This window comes from Ochotona princeps, chromosome 8 (assembly GCF_030435755.1).
Source record: "Ochotona princeps isolate mOchPri1 chromosome 8, mOchPri1.hap1, whole genome shotgun sequence".
NCBI classification, from domain to species: domain Eukaryota; kingdom Metazoa; phylum Chordata; class Mammalia; order Lagomorpha; family Ochotonidae; genus Ochotona; species Ochotona princeps.
In genome coordinates, this window is record NC_080839.1 from 4,973,368 (window position 1) to 4,995,764 (window position 22,397).

At 49.2% G+C, this 22,397-nt stretch overlaps 1 protein-coding gene across 3 annotated transcripts in view; it reads left to right on the forward strand.

Annotated features, from left to right (window-relative positions):
- The window catches only part of FHL2 (four and a half LIM domains 2), a 69,090-nt gene that overhangs the window by 26,705 nt on the left and 19,988 nt on the right, over positions 1-22,397 (forward strand). The window contains exon 2 of one of the 3 annotated variants that reach the window (XM_058667456.1): positions 6,207-6,331. The exons of 1 other annotated variant lie outside the window; for it this stretch is intronic. The gene's annotated coding sequence lies outside the window, so the exon portion shown is untranslated. Of the gene's footprint in view, positions 1-6,206; positions 6,332-12,706; positions 12,863-22,397 lie in introns of those variants that run through there. One more of the 3 variants, XM_058667455.1, reaches the window with a different exon arrangement.

The window sequence follows — 22,397 nt, forward strand, 5'->3', positions numbered from 1 at the left end:
GTGGGGCTCCCCTGTACCCTTTAAATTTCTCAAGAATTCAACAAGAAAGTCACATATAGGTTTTGGGCCAGAAGAGAGATTATTCTGCAAATTAAAGTAATGAGACATGAGAATCTTACAAACCTTTGCACCTGTCCACTAACATATTACCTGAAGTTGGTTTAATGTGCAAATGTCAGTTTCCAAAAGAATGAAGCATACAGAGACTTCATAAAGTTCATGGAAAATATGCATTAAGAAAACAAACTTGGACCCTGCGGCGTGGCCTAGCGGCTAAAGTCCTCGCCTTGAACGCCCCGGGATCCCATATGGGCGCCAGTTCTAATCCCGGCAGCTCCACTTTCCATCCAGCTCCCTGCTTGTGGCCTGGGGAAGCAGTCGAGGACGGTCCAAAGCTTTGGGACCCTGTACCCATGTGGGAGACCTGGAAGAGGTTCCTGGTTCCTGGCTTTGGATCGGCGCTCACCGGCCCGTTGCAGCTCACTTGGGGAGTGAAACATCGGATGGAAGATCTTCCTCTCTGTCTCTCCTCCTCTCTGTATATCTGACTTTGTAATAAAATAAATAAATCTTAAAAAAAAAAAAGAAAACAAACTATTCATGGGTTTTAAATGGTAAGTTTTTTTTAAGATTCATTTATTGTGATTAGAAAGGTGGATCAGATTTAAGGACAGAAGAGACAGAGAGAAAGATCTTACATCTGCTGGTTCACTCCCCAAATGGCTGCAACAGCCAGAGCTGAGCTGATCCAAAGCAGGAGTCCGAAACTTACTCTGGGTCTCCCAAGGCAGGGCCCCAAGGCATTGGGCTGTCCTTTACTGCTTTCAAATCAGACCACAAACAGGGAGCTGGATGGAAAGTGGAGCAGCTGGGGCACAAAAAACTGCCCATATGGGATCCTGGTGCTTGCAAGGGGCGGATTTTAGCCCTCATGCATGAGTTTTTAAAACTTGCACCAAAGCATACTTATCTTTTAATGCCTTTTTTCTATGAATAATTTGAACCACTCTTGTACTTCTCTCATGTAGTCCTTCAGAATGCTGGCAGTCACGAATGCCATCCCCCGGCCTGACTTTATGTCAATGCTGATTCTGATCATAGATGATTACACATTTCACCGCTACTCGCTTTCAATCTTACGCCATGCTTTCCCACCTCTATGGACTTCTCTTGGCCGCCAGTGGGACAGAACCCCAAGCTGGTACAAAAGACACACCTGCCACATGCTTCCTTCTGGCTATCCATGCCAAGAGTGTTTCTCTCCTCAGCCTGACAGCCTTTGGTCTGGACACCACCAGCCAACAAGCAGCAAAAAATGGGATACATTTCCCAGAGATTAACAGCCAAAATAGACTTCAAAGCCTATCACCCCAATAAATCTGCCAGCAGGTTGCTTACTGACACTTGTAGTAATTCCTGCTGAGGCACCAGCTCCACCAGAAATGTTCAGTTAAAACAAACTCAGATTTAGTTTAACCCTCTCCTCCGCGAGTGCCAGGAAACCATCTGCGAACCTTCCAGACCCAAAGAATGCCACTCATTATGCAGCCGCATTGGGTGACTGGCCTCATCTGGGCACTGCCTAATGACTGTCAAGACCATGAGAGGAGGCAGACAGGCAAGGCTACTGGAAGGTGAAGGAGTTACCAATAAAACCAGCCTGGGTTTAAGACTTCTCATGTCTCTTCTAGCTGGCACGCAGCCTCAAACATCTCGACTGAATTCCACTGGGGAGACAAAACTCTCCCACTCCCTCCCACGCTGAAGCTTATTTGGACTGAGTTTGAACAACTGCGATACTGGCCTGGCCCCTGAACGCTGGGTCCTGTCTTTGAACTCAAACAGCACACTGAGCTGTTCCTGAGCACAGTGATAGTCTCTGGGCCCCACCTCAGGGAGACACCAGGATGGGGCTCCAGTCCTTTCTGATTCCCATCCCCGCATTCTGATGAACCTGGCGGAGCCCTTGTGTGGGAAGCAGGAGTGAGTCAGACTGCATGCCGGGCAGGCAGCAGGGGCAGGTTCCCAGACTCCAGCGGTAGCTTTGTTACCTGCTGCCATGGCTGTGTGATTTTCCAGTCTGATTCACGCAAGTGACTCTGAGACTACGTGGGACAGAGAACAATTCTGAGAAGGCCCCAGGGGTAGATTTGACATCACTGTGCTGCCTCTTCTTGCACGGATAAAAGAGCTTAGGTGCGCTCATTCTTACCTCCGCATCAGATGCAGGCCTCTCTAAGAAAGCCAATGAAATGGCAGCTTTTGCAAAAGCTATGCATCCACGTATACTTAAACGAACATCACATTACAATAAATACAGAGCTCAGATCGCGGAATCCGCCATTGACTTGGGTGCTGCATTGCAGCTGGTATTTCCTCCGTTCTTCCTCGTGTGGCGATTTTGCTGAACTGATTGAGTCCATGCCCTCAGGTGGAATGACTGAAGCCCAACACCGACGTCCTGGAATAATGTGGAGGTGACCCCAGAACAGGCCTCTGAGGGTGCTTTCCCAGTCCTAAAGCTTTACCATACATAGACTTTCTCCTCCTCTGAGCCACAGGTCACCCCAGCCCTTTCTCATCCCATGGCCTTCTCAAGCCCACTTGGAGGGTTCCGTGGTCCCGGCGGCTGCCTGGACCCTGTCCTCCCATCTGCCACCTACTGCAACATGTTGGCTGTAAGCGCCTCAGAAACCTTTCTCCTTCCAGAATTTCAGATGCAAACGGGAAGAAACTAATCTAGAACTGATTCTTTTGTAATATTTAGTTATTTTTATTACAAACATATACAGCAAAGAGGAGAGTCAGAGAGGAAGATCTTCCATCTGATGATTCACTTCCCAAGTGACCACAGCAGCCGGTGCTGTGCCGATCTGAAGCCAGGAGCCAGGAACATCCTCCAGGTCTCCCATGTGGGTGCAGGGTCCCAAGGCTTTGGGCCGTTCTTGACTGCTTTCCCAGGCCACAAGCAGAGAGCTGGATTGGAAGTGGAGCTGCTGCGATTAAAACTGGTGCCCAAATGGGATCCCGGCGCTTTCAAGGCAAGGAGTTAAGCCACTAGGCCACCATGCCAGGCCTTAGAACTGATTCTAAACCCACACAGGTGTCACTCTCCTCTACCCCAAATGCCAGACTATCAGCTATTAAAGCACACACACAAGGATGAAGAACATGGCAGTTTTGAAACAGTGCACCCAGAGTCAAGGACAGTAGGTTTATATTCTTGAATTATCAGCCCAACTAGTTCTACTCCTGCAGGAGCTACTCTCCTCTCTTCATGTGTGCGTGGAGCTTGCAGATGAGAAGAAAGCCAGACCTGTCCAAAACAAATGAATTCTTGCTGCAAATCCAACTGGCAGCTATAGATGAAGGCTGTGACTCTGCAAGCGCCAAAGTGTTGTTTCCAGTCTTGGTTAGAACATTCTAAGACAGCCTATGGATGTGTAAGTCAGAATGATGGATGTCTCTGTGGGTGTGACTGGCAACCATGCAGGGAGCTGTAAATCTGTTGGTCTAGTCTATATTGGGAATGTGTTGACATGGACAACATGAGTGAGACAATCGTAAAACAGACAGGTTGTAGGGAGGTGGCTTGTGTGCCCTCACCTGCACCACACTCCCAAAGGCAGTGTTTCTGCAAAGCTAGAGTAGACAGGCAGGCCTGCTTCCACCAGAGACCCAAAATACACACCCATGCTGCTGTGTGTAGATGGAAGAACCCATCGGGACTTCTACAGGACGTAGATACTTGGTTTTATTTTGTGTGCTCCCATCACATACACCAAGGTTAAGAGGCAGACATTTGGCTAGAGCACCACTTGGAATAGCCCTATCCATATTGGAATGCCTGGCCTCAAATTTTGGCTCTACTCCCAATTCCGGTTTCCTGCTAATGCACACCCTGGGAATGCAGCGCTAGGAATCTATCTGGAGAAGCAGCTACTCCTTAGGAGAGAAAGGTGAGACTGTTGGGGACACTGTCCCAAGAGATTTCACATAGGGGCTTCCCCCTAGCCTAATCTTCAGCCCTGTAGTATTGTGGATATTACAGCCTACAGGATCACTTCCGTCTATGTAAAAAGAGTGATTCCCAAGTTCTCCTGGGCTACCAGCTGATCGGCCCTTTAGCTTGCTTTGAAGAGAGAGGGTGAGGGGGTAGAGAGAGAGAGAATATCCCAGAATATCCCATCTACTGGTTCACACCCCACCCCCCAATGCCTGCAACAACTGAGACTGGGCCAAAGAGAGCAACAGGGAGCCAGTTCCTTGAGCCACCACCAGTCCTCCCTGGAATGGAGCCTGGACTTGAACCTGGGCACACTGATAAGAGGTGTGGGCATCCCAAGTAGCATTTAACTGCTGCCACAAATACCCACCCTCAGCTTTCCTTTAATTCAACTTGTTTGCAAGGTGGGTCTCGGTGCTCAAACAACTCAACTGCCCACATGGGAAATTGCCCTGATTTGCTTAATTCAAGCAAAGTCATTTATAGTCTTTGTATAGCAGCCTTAAATTGGTTTAGGCATTTCCAGGAAAATGGAATTAAAGTAGGTAAATATTGACTTTTGCAAAGTGCTGTGGGTGCAGAAACAAACATCTCAATCTTTGCCCATAAAGGGTCCACATGCTTTCTTCTGTTGTGAAAAAAAAGAAAAGAAAAGAAAAAGCTAGTGTGCTGTGATTGAAAATCATATTATTAACAAATACTCCACAAAGCCTGCATTGGGGACACTTACTCTGCTTGCTGGGAAGACCAGAGTGAGGCAATGAGTGTCAGGAATTGCCTGGTGATAGGCATCTTCCCTGGTAGGCTGCAGGTGGAACACCTGGGAGCAGAGAGAGTGAGCAGGAGTGGATCTCAAAGACTGGCTCCTTGCTCAGGCCTGTAGCCTCTGTTCCTATGACGTAAGCGCCTCCCAGACTCTCAGAAAAGGAAACCTTCTAAGTGCTTTCTTTGTCTGCTCTGGCATGACCTGGAAAGCCAAGGGACTCATAGCCAGGTAGAGGGTAGTACATACTGCATGCATCCACATGGATGAATCCACATACCCACAGCTGCAGGGGGAACTAGGCCCCTAACAGGTGAACAAGGGCTGGGAGCCATGTTAGGTTACAGTCACGGAAATATGATTTCAGATTGTTAAAAGGAAGGGAAAAAAGAAAAAAGAAAAGATCTCCTGAACTGAAGACCAGCAAGCCATTATTTCAGATAGCTGAGTCAGTTGTCCCTGCAGCCCCCTGCAGCTCCGGGGAGGCGGGTGACTAACTGGCTCTGTTGCAAGAGAATTGCTCAGCCTCTCTAACTATGCAGAAGATTCTAAAAATGTCTGCACCACTAGGATGGCCCAGAATCTGTTATGTATTTATTTAGGAATTTTTATTTTCAGCAACTACTGCTACCAGGAGATGTGGAAGGTCAGACATACTAGAATATTTTTCCTGGTATTACCATAATCAACTACCAGAGTTGCTAGAAAGCTAGAAAGCTCTGATAGAACTTCCAGGCTCAATTTTGAACTTTTATCTTTCATCAGAATAGGCAAAAGTGCCTGATTTTGAGAAGAACTTAACCCACAGCTTTTCATCTCACACAAATCTATACCATGATGCAGAATTGTCCACAGAAGGCATTCTTGAAATTTTGTCATTGCTGGTTCACCATAAAAATCACTTGACACAGAGCAGGGTAATTTGAAATAACTTTCTAAAGTAAGAAAAAAGGTGATGCATTCCTGGCCTCCTAGGTGAGGTAGAGAAGGCACTAGAAGGCTCCGAGGGTTACTGTGAGCACACACGCAGCTCCATGGGAGTCTGCAGGCCTGGAGTTCCGTCCCCTCCCCGCTCCAGGTGTTGGTCATCTGGACTTTTCCTGGCTAAGCCATTGGGATTTTCCGGTGGTAGCTTGATCAGAGAGGACATGGAGCAAAAGGACTTCAGTGGTCGCACAGAGGGCTTGAGATGCTTCTAAAGGTGCAACCTTGACTCCAAGTGAACTCACAGCAAGTCACAGAGTTCACTGTTGTACACGACAAACATTCTGAGGGACGCGAGAGGCGTAGAAGCCCACTCCACCTGATGGATGCTGGAGATATCTCTAAGAGGCCACATGTAAATTGTGCTTCCACGGCAGGCACTGGGACAGGAAGTTAAGACACTAGCTAGGTTGTCTGTGTGTCTCATGCTCCTATTTCACTCCCACATTCCAGCTTCCTGATCATGCATGTGCTGGGAGGGACCATGTAAGTGGGTCCCTGCCACCCATGTAGGAGACGGGGATTGAATTCCTGGCTGCTGGCTTTGAAACACCGCACCCCCTTCAGCCCTACCTGTGGTAAGCAGGTATTGGGGGATAGTATCTCCAACACATAAATCCTAAATCCTACTTTTTGCTTTTTTTTTTAAAAAAAAAAGTGCTTCCGGTTATCTTAGAGAAGCAGAGATTCCTCCCGACAGCATCTCACCACTCTTACCCAGACCTCAGGCATTCTAACTTCTTGGAATTGTTGACAGAGGACAGGACAGAGTAACTTTGCCGGCGAAGACAAATAGGGAAGTGGCTAAGGGACAGCAGAGGGGAGCTGAGATCAGAGACCAGGGGCTCTCGTTTTACACGCCAGTTTGACAAACAAGGTCTTAATCGAGGAAAAAAAAAAAAAGCTTTTTCAGAGTTCACATTAGGCAGTTCCTGTGCAATAGTCCAGTTACCTCCATTGAATTAACTTACAATACAAATGGTTCCATTGGATCGGGCATCATTCTGCCAGACAGGACCGTGCTCACTGAGTTATCAAAGCCACAATGGAAACTTGCAGCAGAGGCTCCAGGCAAGCTTTAACCACGGAGACAGGAAACTCAGAATCACAGAGCTACTTGCGGATTTGGCTCAAAGTCAGGCTGGTTTTGAGGCTTTCAACACTGACGACTGGCCCCATAAAATCAGTTTGAGAGAGAGAGAGAGAGAGAGAGAAAGAAATGGCACGGCAGCTTTGTATCTGAATACAGAGCCAAGTTTTTTTCCTCCTGGCCAGGGCATGGCAAGAGCGAGAGGGGAAGGCAAAGACTGCTTTTGTGGGAAGCCCAGCCTTTCCTGGAAATCAGGCAGGCAGAGGAACAAAGCTGGAAGGGGGCAGGATCTTAACTGTAGCCAGATCCACTTTTCCAGTTTGGTGCTGTGGAGCAGGACCAAGGCCCTGGGGCCTCCACGTACTAGGGCCTCCACGTACTAGTGCCGACCCATCATTTTCTTGCTTGATCTGGACAAATAGTGTTTTTAAAACAAGGGAAGCCAGCTTTGGGAGCCCCACGGTGGGTCTGGCACTGTGGCACTGGCTGTTTGATGGGTAGACAGGTAGGAACCTGTTCCCTCCCGGGGCTGCTGGCATCATGCCTGCTGGTTTGCTCGCTCCTGCCCTCCTTCCCGCCAGCTTTTATGATCTTAGACACTTACTCACCTCCCAACCATGTGAGGTAATTAACGATCCCCTCTGAATCAAGAGCAAATCATCCACCAGTTTCCTGTCCAGGTTTGAGTGGAAGGAACTGCTTAGGGACCAGAGTACTGTGAACTCTTCTTGGCAGAGGGCAGGGTGGCCAGGGCAGGGAGATCGGACCTGGGTTCCTGCCTGCCTGTGTCTCCTTTATTTACAGTGGAGGTGAGGTCGTACAGGTCTCCCCAGGGTGGCCATAGCCAGGGGGCTGGCGGCTACCCACACCTCTCCACCCAGTGCAGGTGGGCCTGGCAGCCAGTTCCCCTCACACATGGCAACACTCCACCACAGGTGGCAGCTGAAGCCCCACCCTTCCCCCCTGAGTGTCCCCAGGATCATTAGCAGTCAGCTGTTTGTATCCCTCGGAAGGCTTGCTGAAGCTTTCAGACTTCCAAAAGTTCCTACTCGTGTCCCCTCCCTGGCTGTCACTGACAGCCTACATAGTCCCTGCAGCTGGACTCAGAGCTCCTGAGTGCATATGTAGCCTCCACCCTTGGGCTCTACCCACGTTCACCAGGACATGATGGTTCTGCAGGTTTCTAGTGATTTGCAGTGCTGGGAGTTGGAAGCTGTAAGGGATGTTTTACCTCAAGGCACCTGCAGTCATCAGAACACCCCGAAGGCTTGTTTGGACAGGTACAGGGCTCACAGCAGTTCCCAGGGCTCTCAGGCTTCTGAGCCCTGGGGAAGCTGCAGAAGCTGCATGCAGGGTTTCCCTTCTCCTCCTCCACTGCTTGGAACCCACAGGCAGAGAGGAAGAGGGCCGTTGGCTGATAGGGGGAGGGGTGTCTCCGGGGAGCGCTGCACACAAAGGAATAGCTTGCATGGCCCATAGTCATCCATCCCTTTCCCAGGATCTACTTCATCTCTGTCTACTTTCCTGAGCTTGCCTTTTAAAAACAGCAGGTATGTTTCACTTAAGAAACCTGTCTCCTGCTTTCAAAACAGGGTCTACCCCTTGATTCCTGGGGCTGGTAAGCACTAAAGTCATTCCCTAGAGCCTCTCCACCCTTGAATAGAAGTGAATGAGTACTGAGGGTCCATGGTGTGCCAAGCACTCCGCCAATGGTGCGAAGTGATTTACATGCATGGACCTGAAAGATTTTCTTATTTTAAAAATTACATATCTATTTGAAAGACAGAATTACAGAGGGAGAATGAGAAAGCTATCTTCCACCTGCTGGTTCTCTTTCCAAATGTCTGCAATAGCCAGGGCGGGAGCCAGGTTGAAGAGAGAGCCTGGAGCTCTATCCTGGCCTCCCTCACAGACGACAGGAGCCCAAGCACTTGGGCCATCAACTGCTACCATCACAGGTGCACCAGCAAAGAGCTGGATAAGAAGTGGGACTCAGAGTTGGCACTCACATGGGATGCTGCTATTACAGCTGGCCCCAGCAGTGAGCGCATCAGTGCATCTTACAAATGAGCAGACGGAGGGTTAGAGAGACCTTGTGACTAACACAGGTCACAGAGCTAGTCCTGGGCAGCACGGGCATTCGAATCCAGGCCTGGCCTCTGAGGTGGAACCAATCTGCAGTGAGCACTATTACAGCTTTTCGAATATTCCATGCGTCATACTACAATCAAAGAATGAAAGACTTGACACAAATTAATTCCTCTGTAATCATTCATTCATTCATCACATATATTTATTTAAAAAAAAAAACATCCTACCAGCCAGGCACTTTAGATTGATCTTAAGAATATAGATCTTAAGGTTACAGGATAGATATTTTCAAATAGATTTTCCCATATTCCCTCATGAAAATGTTTTTAATAGTTCACCCTCTGACCCCATTATTCTTGAAAGCGTGCCATTAAACCTAGAAACCGTATCCCCCTTCCTTGATTTCCAGCAAACTTCCTTCGGCTTTCTAGCAAATCTCAGCTTAACATTTGTTTCCTGTTTTTCATAAAGAAGGAACGTGTGTTGCTTTTTCTTTCAGAATGTTTTGGGGTTGGGTCTGCACTTACTTAGCCCCGAATTCACAAGAAACAAAGGAGTATACGATAAAAAAAAATGGGTCTCCTTTCCACCTCTGACTGCCAAGGAGCCGATCTCTCCAGAGGCAACTTGCCTGCCTGCCTTCCCTTCTTTGTCCATGAACACCCAAGGTTGAGTGCTATCGGGCTGCTTTCTGCTCGAACTTCTCACTCACATCTTGGAGATCCTGCCAATGGAATCACCTCTTTCTTTTTAGTAGTTGTACACAAGTGATTTTAAAACGTACCACATTGTGTTTAATCATACAACATGGCCCAATGCTATTGTGTATATATATTGTGTATATATCATTTTACACACGAGCAAGTTCATTTCCTGTTAAGAGAAATGCCAGGTTAAGGGCAAATAGTATGTGTATTTGTAATTGAAAGGGCTTTTTTTTTTTTCACTGTGGAATTTTTTTTAAGCATTACAAAAGGAGACAGACAAGCATGATAAACCCCAGATATCCATCATCAAGCTTCAACCTTCAACCAGGGCTAATGCCAGCTCATGTTCAGGTTGCCCTCCTCCAATCAGCCCATTTCAAATTATTCTGAAGCAACCCCAGACAGGATATTTCGTTGGTATTTATTCTGACATCGCTCTTGAAAAGCAAAGGTGCAGAAAAAAAAAAAAGAGGGGAAAGTATTTACACAATCTCACTATCACACCTAAAATAAACTAACAATTCAATACCATTAAATTTGCTGTCGGTGTCGCATTTTCCTAGATTCTGATTTTTTTTTAAAATGTATTCTTAAAGACTTTTTTCCTCTCATAAGAAACCAAATAAGGGGCTGCCACATTTCAGTTGCTGGCATTGTTCCATATCATTGTGCCCCGGGTCCCAGATGCTCCACTTGAAGTCTGGGAAGGTAGAACAAGACAGCCCACGTCCTTGGTGCCTGCCATCCATGCAGAGAGCCGGGAGGTCTTTGGCCTGACATAGATATGGGTGCTGTGAGCTTTTGGAGGATAAACCAGTACAGGAAAACTATCTCTATTTCTCTCTTCCCCCTTTCGAAATAATATTTAAGAAAACAACTCAAGCACAGCCCATATGTCATACTTAGCCATGTTTGTATCTAATCTATGTCTCTTTCCATTTCTGTTCTTTGCGCAGTGCTGTGGTAGAAATTGGCAAAGGGTGTCTTCCGAGTCTGGATTTTGCCAACAATTTTACCATAGGATCATTGATAATGTTCCCATATCCCTTAGGTGAAAAGAGAAATGCAAAATTAAAATGATGACTTTCTTAATAACCTAGAAAATGCAGGACATCAGAATCCATATAATACAGCTAACACAACTGTGAAACAAAAAAATTGTCGAACCAAATAACTACAGCAATAAAAATGAGTGACGCACAAGGCAGAGAACTAAAGAAATAAAATTGAAAAACGAAACACAACAGCAAAAAGAAGCTAAGTGCAGATCTGATACTGCATCCTTTTTTTAAACATTTTTTAAAATATTTATTTATTTTTTACTGGAAAGTCAGATATACAGAGAGGAGGAGAGACAGAGGATCTGATGATTCACTCCCCCAGCGACTGCAATAGCCGGAGCTGAGCCGATCCGAAACCAGGAGCCAGGAGCTCTTCCGGGTCTCCCACGTGGGTGCAGGGTCCCAATGCTCTGGGCCGTCCTCGACTGCTTTCCCAGGCCACAAGCAGGGAGCTGGATGGGAAGTGGAGCTGCCGGGATTAGAACCAGAGCCCATATGGTATCCCAGTGCTTGCAAGACGAGGACTTTAGCCACTACGCTATTGCGCTGGGCCCCCTTTTTAAAACATTTTACAAATGGAAGCTTATGACTTACCAAGAGCTAAGACATCCCTGGCTAGTTTGCAGCTGTGTCGAGCGCAAACCTTAATCAGGTGTTAGGAGAAGGTAGCTTTCTCTACACACACTTCCGGCCAGATTTCAACAAGGGGATCTGCCTTGACTTTCAGTGGGAGGTCAGGCAGTGTGCAGTATGGGTTCTTTGCAAGAGACCCTGTGTGTGGTTCAGGCAGGTTAGGTGGGAGTGTCGGGATGGGAAAAGGACTTGGTTTGCAGCATGCAATTCTGTGTCTGTGCCACATCTCACTCTCTGGGTGGCACCTGAAAGTGACTTGGGGGAGGGAGGACGGTAATCCTGAAAAATCCTGGCGTGGCTGGCTACCTGACACCCTCCAGCTCATAGCCCAGCTGGCATGACCATAGCCTTGAGCAGTCATCACGCCCATGGCCTTGAGCAGCCACAAATCCCTTACCTTAAAGCAGGGACAAGCAAGGAGATACTAGGTGGAGCCAGTGCTTCCCAACAGTAGCTAAAACCAAGAGGCCCTGGGCTGCCAGGTTTTCTGACATTACCCAGGACCCAAGGGTAGCACCATACAGAGACTACCTAAGCCAGGAGAAGCAGTCAAACGGCTCTTCCTGCCTTCTTTGCAGAAAAAACAACGTGCCTGTTTGCAGAACTTCTCCAAGGCTGTGGTCGTCCATCCCCTCACTTCCCCCAGCTCTAGACCGACTGTGCCCACAGCCCCTTCCCCAGGCCGAGGGTGCCATGCGTGCCCACCAAGTGCCCGGTGCGCAGAGGGCAGGCAAACGCTGTGGTTGTTGTTGGTGGTGACCCTGGAGATCACCTTCCCACCTTGCTTTTGTTTTCTGCCCTGGAGGGGAACCTGGGCAGACTCAACAGACCCCTAGCCTGGGAGAAGTGGGTAGGAAGGTTCCTGGGTACCCTCACTGATGCGCTCTGCTTAGTCATCTATTCGGCGGCGGGGGTTGGGGAAGGATGTCCCTGCATGAGCAAATCTGCAAGGCACGACAAAGAGAAACCCCTAGCGCGAACGGGGCCTGGAAGCACACCCTTCCTCCCTCCGCCGCCCTCGTGCCTTCCCAGGGCTTGTGCTGCAGCGTGCGCCCAGGACCCGGAGGGCTGGCCGAGTCTGGCGGCTGGACCACCCCGAGGCGGAGGTGCCCACGCGCAGCCCGCGCCGCCCCGGCGTGCCTCCCCAGGGCTTGTGCTGCAGCGTGCGCCCAGGACCCGGAGGGCTGGCCGAGTCTGGCGTGCCTCCCCAGGGCTTGTGCTGCAGCGTGCGCCCAGGACCGGGAGGGATGGCCGAGTCCGGCGGCTGGACCACTCCGAGGCGGAGGTGCCCGCGCGCAGCCCGCGCCGCCCCGGCGTGCGTCTCCTTATATGGGCAAATGACTCGGCGGGGGATCTCTGGGCGGGAGCGGCGCCGGCTGCACTCGGCCGCCAGCAGCAGCCGCGTCCTGGCCAGCTCGGTCCCCGGCCACCCGGGACGGGGACAGCGGCGTGGGCCGCCGTAGGGGCACCCCGAGAGAGGCACCCCGGACTGGTGTGTGTCGGGCGAGAGGAGACCGTGCGCGAGAGGTGAGCTTCCCTGGAGAGAGGGGGACCCAGAGAGGGAACTCAGGAGGGGAACCGAGCTACGGGAGGAATAAGAGATCTGAGCCGTGGAGGGGAGACCGTGGGGGCGTGGAGAGCTGAATAGTGGGGGACCCTGAGAAAGGGGGCTGCATGGAGGAGGATAAGACCCCCGGGCATCCGCTCCCGCACGACCGACCTTGGCCGTCAGTGTCCCCAGCGTGGTGGGTCGCCCTCTGGTAGCCAGAAGGGCTCGCCTCCGGCCCCTTGTGCCCGCGGATCCGGACCGGCCGACCGCGGGGAGGTGGCCGCTCTCCCCGCTCCCGGGCCGGCTGGGCGCGGCGGTCCGGGCGTGCAGGGCTGCGCGCGGGTGTGTGGGGTGTGTGATGTGGCCTCATGCCTTGACTCGTGCGGAAATTAAAAACTTGAACCGCTGGATTATTGTTGAATGGGCTTTTTGTAAGTGAAAATGACTCCAACTTTTCTCATTGTGGACACAGCATACCTGAAATTGCAGGAAGATAAAGTTGATTTCTTTTTTCTTTTTCAATGAAGTACCAATGTAGTTTGAAGTCCCCAGTTGAATTTGCACTGGAACTAACCTAATCTCATACGCTCCCTTACACATATTTATGAAAGTAACGAGACGCAATTGGAGCTTATAATCAGGAAATCTGTCTTCAAAACAACTCCAAATACATCACACATGTTTGGCATTAGCTGTGTGTACACGTGTTCAAAATGATACACTGGAGGGAGAAGGCTTCCCTATCCTGAAGATGATTTAGAGCAAATAAGAGCAAAAGTTGACGTGAAAATGAGAAATACAGTAATGTTAACTCTAGAAATTAAGTACAACCATAGTCAAAAAACTAAAAAATATTTCGTTTTGGACATGCACCAAATTTTTGTCACAGGTTTTTTTTCCAACTTGGCTCATCTCAGATGTTTAATGGTGACCAATGGACAGAATTAGATTTCCACAGTGTTTGTTCGTCTGTCCGTTGTGTCTTAAAATTCATCTACATAACGGAGTTTTGTTTTGTTTTTTTAAGGACTAGCCTTAAGCTTCCTGTTGCCCTGCCACTGGCCCAGACTGTGATGTTTAGTCCCGTTTAAATCACAGTCCACGAGGTAATGGTTGGTTAAAAGAGGTGCTGCCTGGCTTCCTGGGCAGGTCCTTCAACCTTGCAAATCTAGTGGTCGGCTCACCTGAACTTCCTGGCGCCTTAGTCTTCTTAGCTGAGAAACTGTCCTGCCTACACAACGCCCGTCTGGGTTATGTGCCGGGATAGGCAACTGCCCTATCTTGCCCAGCGGTACTAATGCGAGCATTTATGCACACTTAAGGAAGGCTGAGCTATGAGGTCCAGCAGTAGAGGTGGTTTGCAGGGACCTAACCCTTTGGTAGGTGGAGGAGCCTTTGGGCGCGTGTCTAACAGCTTTGTTTTGACAGAGAAGCCTCAAAGTGCAGAGGAGGGGGTCAGTATAGCTTTGGATCATGGCTTCCCAGCCTGTAACTGGTGCCTCTGGGATCTGACCCCAGACACATTAATCTGACCACCTGAATTCTAACCACCGAACTTTACTGGAGGCACACTTGAATATTCAACGAAGCCTTATGCTGCCTGCTTTGACAATTGCTTGTTAAGCCACCTCAGCTAATGAACGTTTGGCTGTTTCTGTGAGGATATTTCCAGGTGAGATTTTGTTTCTGATTGAGTAACGCAGGTTGCCCTTCCTCCGGTATGTAGGCCTTACTCAATCAGCTCAAGACTTGAGTAGAACTAAAAAGCTGGGTAAGAGAGAATGCCTTCTTGCCTGGCTGCTGCGGCGGGAGGCCTGCAATGTTGACTCATCATGGGTCTACCAACTTCACTGGTGTTGAGAACAGAATTTCAACCTCTGCTTCTCCTGCTCACGGCCCTCCCACTGCAGATCTTGGGCCTGTTCCACTTTCATAATTGCTTGAGCTAAATCCTTGCCGTATGTTTCTTAATGTCTGTGTGCATTACCTCTTGGTTCCTATCCTCTCTCTCTCTCTCTCTCTCTCTCTCTCTCTCTCTGGAGAATCCTGACTCATAGCTTCCCAGGAAGATCGGCTTAAAAGCTTTCCCACCAGCTCTCATCCACATGTTTTATTATACCCTGGCATTGTTACTGTTGGTCTTGGTTTTCCTGTTGCTGTAAAAAATGATGCCCTGCACAGGGATATAATGAGAGGTGTGGGGCCAGCTCCCAGTGTCTTACCACCTACCCAGTTCTTGCATGTGGTGTTAGGCCTCACCTGAACTTGGACCTGGCGCAGTCACACTTCCTTAGCCACCGTAATGCTTGTCTTTACTGTTTTGATGTAATCTGTTACTTCAAGATGACCTTTAGACATATGACTAAGATTTCTTTTTATTGAAAATACAGATTTACAGAAAGAAGGGGAGACAGACAGATCATCTTCCCCAAATGGCCACACCAGCTGAAGCTGATAAGGAGCCAGGAGCCTCCTTCAGGTGTCCCCTATGGGTACAGGATCCTCTGCTGCTTTTCTAGACTATTAGCAGGGAGTTGTATTGGATGTGGAACTTCTGGGACACGAACTAGTGCCCATATGGGATGTTTACAATGGAGAATTCACCTGTTGAGTCAGCATGCTAGCCTCTGGTCTTTTTTTTTTTTTAGATTTGTTTATTTGGAAAAGTGGCGCAGGGAGAAGGAGAGACAGAGAAAGAGAAAGAGAGAATCTTTAATTGGCTGGTCACTCCCCCTGTGGCCACAAACAGCCAGATCTGAGCCAAGCTGGAGCCAGGTGCCAGGAACTCTGTTCAGATCTCCCATGTGGGTGGTAGACACTCAAGGACTTGAGTCAGCACCCGCTGCCTTTAGGTGTGTTAGTAGGGAGCTGGCCTTAAGGCAGGGCCGAGATGGCAAGCACTCTGACATGGAACACACTCCTTTTAAGGAATTTACCTGCTGCGCCACAACTCTCACCACTTGGCAATGGTTCTGAGTCGAGGGGCATCTGGAGCAGCGATCTTGTGTCTGTGGGTAAGGAGAATGTCAATGAGTGCCCTTGAAGGTTCTATCAATGTGGAAAGTCGTTGGTCAAAAAAAAAAGAAAAAAAACAACAGGTCTGTCTGTGTTTGAGGAACAACTTGTGGGGCCAGTGAGAATTAGGCAGTAAATAATGGAGTAGGAAGAACTGTACAGGCCTATCGACAGTAGCTGCGATGCAGTGTGTTAAAGAAACAGCACACAGGAATAGGACAAAAATGGGAAGAAAGAGACCAGTCATCCGTGGAAGTTGGGAGATAGCAAACAAAAGGCTGGTCAAGGTCCGAAGAGGTTTAAGGCCAGGCGCTCAGAGCAGGAGCGGTGAGCTGCACCTACAGATGGGAGGAGACAGGATGAGAGTGAGAACAGAAACAGCGCCAACGTCGCGCTCACACCTTCCTGGGAAGACAGCAGTAGAACCGCAGCGTGGAACCTGTCCCTGGGACCCCCACAGCGGTGGGATCCATGATCCTGAGGCTGCCTGCCGATGCAGCCTGCAGAGCTATGGGTGTCTGGCATCCATTGAACCGGTGTGTTTTGAGATGGAACAATGAGATAGGATCTGAAAAGTGATTTAAGTTCCCATGCCCTAGAATGGAACTGGAAGGCCTTTCAAAGAGGATGTTTTATCTCAGTTTCCTGGTGCCTAACACCGTCCGTGGGAAATAGTGATTACTGAGTACACTCTGGTTGTGGGAAGACTAGAGGACATCAGGATGCTGGAATTCCCTGTGTGTTCATGGACTTCAGGTCAGAGATGTGGCATTCATCGTTTCCCAAATCCTCTCACTCTGTGGCATTCAAAGAATCATGCAGAGAACAGCAGTTGGCCACAACCAAGCAGTTCTGAAAACTGTCAGCAACAGCCAAAGTTATTTTTTTCAGTTTGTGAAAGCTACCGGTTCATGTAGCACGTTGTAATAGCTTCCCATGGATGTGCTTAGTCAAGGCTTATGAAACTAATTCAGTGATCATTCAGTCTTACACCTTATAGTCTAAAAGAGTTTACAGTCTAGGGCCCGGCGGCGTGGCCTAGCGGCTAAAGTCCTCGCCTTGAAAGCCCCGGGATCCCATATGGGCGCCGGTTCTAATCCCGGCAGCTCCACTTCCCATCCAGCTCCCTGCTTGTGGCCTGGGAAAGCAGTCGAGGACGGCCCAAAGCCTTGGGACCCTGCAGCCACGTGGGAGACCCAGAAGAGGTTCCTGGTTCCCAGCTTCAGATTGGCGCAGCACCGGCCGTTGCGCTCACTTGGGGAGTGAGTCATCGGACGGAAGTTCTTCCTCTCTGTCTCTCCTCCTCTGTGTATATCTGGCTGTAATAAAATGAATAAATCTTTAAAAAAAAAAAGAGTTTACAGTCTAGCAATCTAAAACCAGATTTTGAATGGATTCCAGCAATATGTCGTTTTAAAAATAACAAGTGTCTCTTGAGCTGACGGCTCTCTCCCTTGGTTAAGCTGCCACTCGGAAGGCCTGCATCCCACATGGGAGTGCCAGTTCAAATCCTGCCTCCTCTGCCTGCAAGAACAGCTTTCTGCTGATGGCCCGACTACTTGTGTCTCCAACACCCACAAGAGAGAGACAAATGGAGTTTCTGGCTCCTGGTTTCAAGCTTGGCCATTGCAGGCATTTGGGGAGCAAACCAGTGGATGAAAGATGGCAGTCTCTGTCTCTCTCTCTCTCTTTCGCCTCTAAAACAAATAAAAACAGGAAAAGAAAGAGTTTTGCTAGACAGAAGAAGAATTGGGGTGAGTGGTGAGTGTTTGTTGATGCTTCCTTCCACTGGAAAACAAAGCAATGGAGGCCCTCCCTGGCCCCGTGCCTTGGCAGAAAGATTTTTAGTTGGAGGCATGGTATGTCTGTGTGGCACACCTGGAACCTGCATGGGGAGTTTCGTGCTTTCTTGCCAAAGCGTGGTGATTTCTCCTGGCTGGTCGTTGTCTTCTTGACCTGGCCAGGCATCGTCCTGGGGCTGTGCAGCTGTGTGTATGCATGGGCTCATAGTCCAAGCACAATAAGAACAAGTCTACCTGCTGTGCGAGCAGCAGTGTGTCTGGCAGGAGGGGTACGGCACAGCGGGGCTGGAAGAGAAAGAACGGAGCTCAGGCAGATGCTGAATTCCGTCGCAGAGTGAACTGTCCACCTACAGAAGACCTCGTTTCCACTCCTGACTGTTGCCCACATGCGTGTACTCCAGGGTGCTTCTGCCCCTCTGCCCAGCCTTCCATGTGCTCCCTGAGTGCTGCCAAGCTTCTGACCTGAGGTGTGCGTGTGTGCGCGCGCGCGTGTGCCTCTGCTGATGAAGTCTTGCTGGCAGCTGCCGCCTGCCTGCTTGTACCAGGAGCTGTTCCGGGACACAGTCAGTCACTGTGGTGTGGATTCATGGAAGCATCACATTTTTTTTTTTTTATGACACATGCTGAAGAACAATCCACGTGTAGCAGATCAGACATCCTAATTGTCTCTGGAATGTTCCGATTGACTGTCGATTAGTGACCCACCTGGCTGTGCGCAGGATGCGTAAAGCTGCGACTATGGGTTTTGTGGGAAGAGCTTTGGGGGCATTTGCAGATCTCTCATAGGAAGAGACTGCAGGAGTATCATAAAGCAGTACTGATACCCTTTTGAGCTAGGGAGAAGGGCAGAAATGGAATCTTGGGGAATAGATTCATATTAAAATAGGTCTTAGAGTCAGATGCGGTAGCCTAGTGGCTAAAGTCCCGGTGGCAAGGACACGCACCGGGATCCCATATGGGCACCGGTTCTTATCCCAGAAGTCCCACTCCCCATCCAGATCCCTGCTTGTGACCTGGGAAAGCAGTCAAGGACGGCCCAAAACCTTGGGTTCTTGCACCCACATAGGAGACCCAGAAGAGGCTCTGGGCTCCTGGCTTCAGATTGGCACAGCTCCAGGCATTGCAGTCACTTGGAAAGTGAATCATCGGATGCAAGATCTTCCTCTGTCTCTCCTTTTCTCTGTAGATCTGACTTTGCAATTAAATAAAAATAGGTCTCAGACAAAAAGCAGTAAAGAGGATGCAGAGGTTTGCACATCTGGCTTTGCATGCTGGTCTACCAGGTGTCCTGTTTGGAAGGGTGGGCCGGGCTGCTGAGACTGCAAGGTCCAGGCCAGCGAGCCCCAGGGAGGCTGTCCACCAGGCCGACTTCCTCCTGGATTCTCAAGACATCTTTGAGGTGTTTTTTTTAAAGGTGTGAGTTTCCTGGCTGTCAGTGTCCTTGCCTCTCCCACCCCATCCACCCCTCCTGCCCCCATCTCCCCTCCACCTCTGGCTGCTCCCCTTCCTCGTCTTTCCTTCTTCCTGTCCTTTCATGCCTTTGCTTTTTCTCTCTTTCTGTCTTGCTCTAGCATGTCCCCCACCCAAGCTTAGTTTCTGTCTTTTCAGCCTGAGCGTTTGTAAATGGACTTGGGTTTTTACTGTTCAGTGTACTTTTAAGCAGGGCATACGGGGTTCTTGCTTTTAACTCGAAGCTGGACTGATGGAGATTTGGTGATCAAACCCACTCAGGTCGTCCCTAGACCTGCATGCCCCACCTGGTGCCAGCCTCACCCTGTGTAGTTGGCTTGGCCTGGAGTACAGGCTGAACCCTAGGGTCCAGTTTGTTCTGGGCTGAAGAGGTGACCTCAGGAGGTGACTGAACTCCGGGGAGGGGTGAGGAGTGTAGTGCGAATTTGGTTCAATGAGATGACATGTCAACAGTCATGTCTGGTATCCAGGTGTACCCCTGAGTGCAGTGGACACTCCTGTGTGTCACATGATGGACCTGTCAGAGAGAGGAGTTTAGAGACTGTGAGCAGCCGGTACGCCATTAAACTGGAAACTTCATGGAACCAAGACATCCTAACTTCATTTGAAGAAGTTCATTCAAAGCGGACTCTGACACCCTGAGCACACTTTTTCAAGCTCAATGGCCATTTTTTAAATTTTTTCACCTACAGAGAACATCTCGCACACAAACCAGGCGCACGGAAGTCTCTGACTATGTTTCTGGCTCCATCCTTTTCTGGGCCTTCCACCTTCTAAGGTGTCTGCTCATCCTACGCCTCTGATTTCCCTGGCTCTGTTTGCTTTGCTTTGCCCTTGGCCTGCCTCATCACCTGGACAACGCTTTCCCAGTGCAACTGACCTCATCTCCAAGAAGCCAGCCCTGCCCTTCCAGGGGTTCCTTCTGTCTCAGCTCTGCCATACCCTGGGCTCAGGGCTTTGTGCCCTGTCAGGTGTAAAGTCCTCAGACTCCAAGTTCCTGGGGAAGGGGGCCTCTCACCCGTGTTTACATCTCCTGACACATAGCTGCAGCTCAAGACGTGTTTCTTGAATAACCAGGTACCTTAATGGACTAAAAATACAGATGAGGGACTCCAGATGTGGGATCATATTTTTCCATTGAAGATTTTGATGGGGTGTGGGCAGTGTTGTGACACAGTTGGTGACAGTGGCACCCATATTGGAGTTCTGGGTAGGGACCCAGGTGCTCTGCTTCTGACCCAACTCCCTGCTAACGCACCTGGGGAAGCAGTGAAGGATGGCCGAAGCGCTTGGGTCCCTGTCACCTACATTGTGTGTGTGTCTTTCAAATAAACAAACCTCTTAATGGAAAAAAAAAAAAAAGACCCTCACCGCCTAAGGTTGGTAATTAGCCTAAGTACTCTGTTTACAAAAGAGAATTCTGTTTGGTAGCATGTCACTAAAGAGAGTTGGTTTTAAGCCTTTTATGATAGAGAGGCAGCTCTGAGTTGTCTCATGAGCATTTGGAGTACACATTTTGCTTCACCTTCCTGGTGCTTCACCTTCTCAGCTCAAGAGCATCCTCTCTGTCCCTCACTAGTGATGCTCTGCTAATGGTGAAAGCTGCCTTGGCCTCTCAGAGTGGATGAGGCCCAGTCTGGGAGAGAGAGGGCTCCACCACCAGCGAAAGCCATTCTGTAGAAATGAGCCGGTGGACTCGTCTGAGCACACCTCCCCCACGGCCCCTTTGCCTGAGCTACTCTGAGTCCATCCTGGCCTACGCACTGTCACTCGTGGAGTGGACATGCAACCCTGCCTGCTTGCTCTCAGTTTTTTGCTCTGATCATTTGGATTGGAGGTGGCAGGAGACATAGCCTGTGCATCACAGTGGAGAACGCACCCTAGCCCTCGGCCGAGAACAGGGGAGGTTGCCCACTGAAGACCGCTCGCACAGTCAGCGCCTGCTCGTTTCTCTAGCCCGGCTGCTGCGTGGCCAAGCCCACGTGGAACCCCTTTGGTTTTAGATTGGGTATTCACTTGCTGTAAGTTACGTGGATGTTGGGGAATGTTCATGGGACTCCTCTTTTTCCTTTCGTGTTCCTGGGTCTTGGCTTTTTCTATCCATAAAATGAGACACTTATCACCAAGCTAAGCTTAGGAGTTGTGTCTGGCTTTTAAAATTCCTTGACTTCCAGCTTTTTCTTTTTTTTCTTGTTCTCATTTCCAACTCCCCATTCTTCTCATGCTCGCGTGAACAGGATAGGCAAGAATACTACTCTTCCAGGTTTAAATGGAAGCCTTTGTTGAAAACAAAAATGTGGATGTTGGAAAGACAGCTTGAATTGCAGTGAGATATGTCGAAGCCCACAGCTGAGGAGTTCCAGGGAAGCATGGAATCTGTGGCCAGCACGGCCTCTGCATCCCGAGATGGCCTCTGCAGAGGGGATGGGTGCGTAGGATTTCCGAACCCTAAGTCTTATTTTGTGATGTTATCGCAAGAAATGTCCAGTGTTTTATCGAACTCCAGGAAGAACGATGTTGAGGAATAGGCTGCCACATGTACCCAGCTGCAAGCATATTTTACACTCTTGGAAGAAAATTTCTGTAAACACAGAAGTGACTAAGTTCGGATACTTGAAAGAGGTGCATTTCTCTGCTTATAATTGTCGGGAGTTTGTATGCACAAGCATATACGATTAATAAATGCTATCAAATGGGCTGTACTCATAAACCAAGCGGCAATATTTTACTTGCACCAGAGGGCTTCATTCTGAGTTTTCACTCTCAAATGGAAGCGTCTGGAAATCACTTAGACTGGGGTGTCAGTCTAACAACTGACCAAACTCCTCACATTGTGCGAATTAAATTTTGCCACAGAAGAAAAATATCCCTGAAGAAATGAATTCAGTGTTTCAAGTCCCGGTGGTGTCCCTTCATCCTGGGTATTCTCGTGATAGACTTACCACGATGGTTCTAACAACAACAAAATAGGTTTGTTTTTATTTGCAAAGCAGAGTTACAGAGAAAGAAGGAGAGACAGAGAGAGAGAGAGAGAAATTTTGTCTGCTGATTTATGTATTCCCCAAGTGAATGTAATGACTAGAGCTGGGCTGGTCTGAAGCCATAATCCAGGAGCTTCTATTGGTCTCCTGTGTGGTGGTAGGAGCCCAAGCACCTGGACCATCTTCGACTACTTTCCCAGGCACATTAGCAGAAGTGGGATTGGAAGTGGAGCAGCTGGGACTTG